Source organism: Carettochelys insculpta, chromosome 14 (assembly GCF_033958435.1).
Source record: "Carettochelys insculpta isolate YL-2023 chromosome 14, ASM3395843v1, whole genome shotgun sequence".
NCBI classification, from domain to species: Eukaryota; Metazoa; Chordata; order Testudines; family Carettochelyidae; genus Carettochelys; species Carettochelys insculpta.
Window position 1 is genome coordinate 40093529 of NC_134150.1, and position 5524 is coordinate 40099052.

Here is a 5524-nt window from a genome sequence, read left to right on the forward strand (position 1 = left end):
AAAGCCAGACAGTAGTTCCAGCCTTTTAGGCAGTCAGCAGAGTGTGTGACAATACATGCTTGCAAGGGGAAGGAGGTGGCTCTGTTTCACATGGTGAGACCTCACTTCCTGGATCAGCTGGCTCCTTTAACACTGTTTCTCTTCCCTCCAACTCAGGCTCCTGGCACTGACGCTGCTGTTCTCATGCTTTACCCTTGCTTCCCATCAAGTTTGCCTCAGTGAATGCGCCTCCTCTTTGGTCTTGCTATGGATGTTGTGCTTACTTTGATTGTATCTCTCTCCTGATACCCAGTTCTGGTCGCCCAATTCCAACTGCCATTGGGAAGCAAGATTTCCAGTTAGGCCCAATAAGCATGTGCTTAGAGGCTCTGGCGTTCTTGGCACACCCGACCTCTGTCAAGCTGTATGAGACAAGAAGGTCAACTGTAGGTAGGGGGTGTTGAAGATGTTATACCCTAAGGTGTAAATCAAGCCTTGCCAGCTAGCTCTGCATTATTCCAGGTCCACAGTTCCAACCTTGATTCCCAGCTACCTAATTCCAGCTTCCCAGTCCTGACTGCAATGGAACTTTTGAACCTAGCATTTTCCTTCCCACATATTCCCCTTTATATTCTATTCTTTATGTTTAAAATAGGCATCACCATATGATTTCAGCTGTTTAAATGACTGTAGAAAGAAGATTAATGTTCACTATGTTTGCCTCACTATTCATACATACTCTGGTTCTCTACTGTAGGACTGCGTATGAATACATACTGGGCTGCAGGGACTGACTCCATTAAAAAAAACTTTGAAATGCATACAAAAAAACTTAAAGGACATTGCAAAGAAAGTTAGTTCAAATATTGGGCTTCCAATTGTGCCAATGTCACTTTAAGATTTAAAAAACTCCAATTGAGCCAGAGTTGATGCTGCAGAAGGAGCAATTAGTGTGTGCAGTTTTGCCATTTCAAATACCAGGCAGAAGCTGCAGGGGCTAATCAGCTGTACTTTGTAATGTGTTGGAGTTTGAGTGCATGTGTGACACTGCCCTCCAGTGGCTGGATAATGTCAGACTTGTTCATGTCTTTAAACTTCTGGATTCCTCCCAGTTTTCTTTTAGGTAAATGTGTCTTGCATAGAAATGCTTCTCGCTAGCAAAAGCAGCCTTAACACTCAGCTCCATCTCATCCATCTGCCTCCTTGATTCAGAGTGTGAATGCCCCCTTCCATATTCCTTGGTTTGCAAATCTCATCCCCATTTTCACAACCCTGCCCTGATTCTGCTGAAAACATCCACTGCCTCTTGCCTTAACTATACTCAGTGGCGGATTGACCTAAGAGCAAAAGGGGCAGTTGCCCCAAGGCCCCCCAGGCGCCAGGGGCTCCAAGCCTTCATAACTCCATTTGGTTTAAACAGTTTGCTTTAATGGAACAAATGATATGCCATATCATTCTTATTTTAAAATTAATGTAAATGAAATTATATTATGCATCATGAGTAATAAGCATAAATAGATTTTAAAGGATAAATAATGATATATTCATATACATGGGGGTGACTGTTGTCCCAGGCCCCCCCTGTTCTTAATCCACCCTGATCATACTCTTTTCTCTTTGTCTTGTGCAGAACATCACTTGTAGCTTGCCTTTTAGTGTAAAAAAACAGACACACCAGCACCAACTTCAAACACTTCCACTAGTTCCCTTTCCCAATACATTTTTTTCAGGACCCAGTCCAAAAGGCCCTGCATAACATCCATGGTCTTACTGTAGGCCTGTGTCCTGCACCTCATCTGCTAACCCTGCTCTGGCTTCTTCTTTCACACATCAACATTTTTGAAGAATATTTCTCCTCAAAAGCTACTGCCACCTGGAACAGTCTCCCTCTAGTCTGTCTCATTTTTCCATCCAGTGCAAATTTTCTTATGGTTTCAGCTCTGCATTTGTCTCTGCTTCTTCGCCCTTTATTGATCTGACTCTGGGAAATCTTTCAGGTGATACTGTGTGATAAAAGTTTGTTTTGCAAGTGCTCATAGCATCCTTCTCTTACTGAGCTAGTGCAGCTGTTCTCTGTACCAAGAATCCAGATATTTTGGAGCCATTAGTTGCAAATTCTGTGCCACTTGTATTTGATTAATTTACAGCTGTAACGGCTATCAGTGTGTATTTGCATCTTGATAGACGTATCAGAGTCTTATTTAGGCACTGAATCCTAAATCCCCCCATTATCTTACACAAATATCTCATTGCTTTAGATTCATTTACCTTCTTCTAGAATAGACGTTCCTTCCTAAAGAATTACTAGTGCTGAAAACAAATATGCAAATGTTTATTTGCATACTCAAATATGTCCCGAGTGTTTGTGCTTTCTGCTGATATTTTAATAAACATGCTTGATTAGTTTAAGTGCTGAAGGAGAGTGAATTCTGTGCCCAAATGTTTGCCAAAGATGAATTAAGTTTTCTTTTCCATTGGAACACTGGCAACTAAGTAATCTAGCAGAAACTTCATAAACCATCCAGTCAGGAAACTGAAATAATCCCATACAATTTACATCGCCTAACCAAACATTGCAATTACTGCGGCGCAAACATCAAACATTTCCCTGACAGAGTTGACAAAGGAGTTGGCGGCGACATGACAAAACATCTCACCTCTCCTGCTCTTTTGTCTCAGCGCAGAACTGTACAAAGCACAGGCTAAGATCTGCAATGGAAGCATAAAAATATTAGCAACATTCCCCACATATGTCACACATGCTTAAGCCAGGAAGCACCTGGCTTGATTTTCAGATTCCAGGTGGAGTCAGCAACTAGATTGATCATCTCTTTTGATATGAGCGCACTTGATCTGACACCAATGTGACACGGTAACTATGGGTGGAACCTCATACAGCTGAATGTAGAGATCATGTCTCAGAACAGAATTGCATTTTATGGTAATTTAATGTAGGTAAAAGGTATTGGATTGATTTTTCTGAAGAGCAAGGTCCTCTGTTTACTCTGGGGACAAGGACAGCAGAACCCAGAAAGCAGGAGAGCAAGTTTCTATTTCTTGTCCTAGCTCTTCTCCACCCTAGGGAATTTCAGCACACAAAATGTCTCACGAGGGTGTAGAGACACTGTTTGGAACAGTCTTAGTGGTTAGCCTTGTTTGAAGCAAGTCATCCTGCATCTTCCCTCTGTCCACTGATCCAGTGCCAGTGCAGATGGTAGAGACTGATGGAACAGCCTCAGTAATGAACGTAGTTTTCCCTACTGCCATTCTGTAGTGCACTTGTCACCCCCCAAGTTAGCCCACCTTGCAAGAGCATAAGAATGGCCACACAGGGTCAGACCTGTGGTCTGTCTAGCCCAGTATCCTGTCTTCCAATGTCACATGCTTCAGAGGGAAGGAACAGCACAGTTATTGAATGATGCAGTCCCTGTCATCCAGTTCCAGTATTTAGCAGTCAGAGGCTTAGCCCCCTTGGTATACTGCGTCTGTTCTACAGGTTGAGAGGTCAAGTATTTCAGAAACCATTTACCAACGCAAATAGCACTGCACATACACCACAGAACTTATTTACAATTATTCATCATTGATTTCTTCCCCAGCAATCAACTACTTTGTCATCATGTCTCAGAAAGCTCCTTGTAAGAGCAGGCCAAGGCAGGGCAGGTGAGTGTGGGTGTTCTGGGGCCATTTAGGTTGACAAGAAGATCCCGTGGGAGGTGATGTGGCTCAATTCTGACTTGGAGGAACCACGGCTATGTAGGGAGTTCATTGCCCACAGTCTAGTCGTTCCTAGATGCTTCTCTACAGACTGCCAATAATTAACATCAAGGACATTGGTGCTACGTTTGTAACATGGACACCAACATTTGGCCCTGAAAGAAGCCACAGGATGGAATTTATTTTTGTTTTCAGACCATTGTTAAAAAAACAAGCAAAACAAAAATGATTTGCATGAAAAACTTTATTTTGAGTAACATGGGGCATCTCTTTTTAACAGTGGAAACGGCAAATAACTTTGTGTTTCAGTTTCTTTTCTTTCCTCTCACCACTATATACAAAGATGAGTTGGAATTTGGAAAGTAACATTTTTCTTTCCTGCCAAGTCTGATCTTTTCCCATCTGGCAGTCATTTGTTTTCCCTGTGTTTCCAATGCACTTAATATTAATTTGCTCTGTTTCAGTTGCATCTTACTTTATGTTCTGGTGTCATGGGCAACATCAATGCATTTCTCAATACCATGGGCCAAATTTTGGTACCCTGACTCACATTAGCTGCGTCTACACGTGCACGCTACTTCGAAGTAGCGACACCAACTTCGACGTTAGGCGGCGAGACGTCGAAGTCGCTAACCTCATGAGGAGATAGGAATAGCGACCGTGTAGACGATCCGCGTCCCGCAACGTCGAAATTGCTGGGTCCTCCATGGCGGCCATCAGCTGGGGGGTTGAGAGATGCTCTCTCTCCAGCCCCTGAGGGGCTCTATGGTCACCGTGGGCAGCAGCCCTTAGCCCAGGGCTTCTGGCTGCTTCTGCGGCAGCTGGGGATCTATGCTGCAGGCACAGGGTCTGCAACCAGTTGTCAGCTCTGTGTATCTTGTGTTGTTTAGTGCAACTGTGTCTGGGAGGGGCCCTTTAAGGGAGCGGCTTGCTGTTGAGTCCGCCCTGTGACCCTGTCTGCAGCTGTGCCTGGCATCCCTATTTCGATGTGTGCTACTTTGACGTGTAGACGTTCCCTCGCTGCGCCTATTTCGATGTTGGGCTGAGCAACGTCGAAGTTGAACATCGACGTTGCCGGCCCTGGAGGACGTGTAGACGTTATTCATCGAAATAGACTATTTCGATGTTGGCTGCACGTGTAGACGTAGCCATTGAGTAGTATCTTCCTCCATAAGTGGGCCCACTGAAGTCAGTCATCCCAATTCAGAAAAACATTTTAAACTTTAATTCACTTCTCGTTTGTGTGCACTGAAGTGCTTTCCTGAATGGGGATGCTGTGCTGAATTAGGCCCAGGGGGGCCACTCATGGAGCAATAAGACCATAGTCTGGCTACCTCTACACTTGCCACCTTCTTTGAAGGGGGCCTGGTAATCAGGGTGATTAGGCTAATTCTGCCCTGCAGCAACTTTGAAGTGTCAAACTTCAAAGTGCCAGCATGTCTTGTAGCCGTGGGCACTTCAAAGTGCCTTTAATCCCCTAATTTTGTGCCCGCAGCTAGATGGCATGCAGGTACTTTGAAGTCTGACACTTGAAAATCGCCACGGGGGAGAATTAGCCTAATGAAGTGCTGCATATGCATCGCAGCACTTCATTAGTAATCTTCCATCAGCCTGATTACCATGCCCCCTTCGAAGAAGGGGGCAAGTGTAGATGTAGTCACAGTGTTCTTAATGAGTTCCAAAGTATTGGTATTTTTAAAAAAGAAAATCATTTACAAAAATACATACAGCCTAATAAAAAAAAATCACTCAATTTAATAAAATAACCAAAACCTTGTCATGGCTATTGTCATGTGCTTCTCCCCGACCCCAGCTTGATGAAAATTGG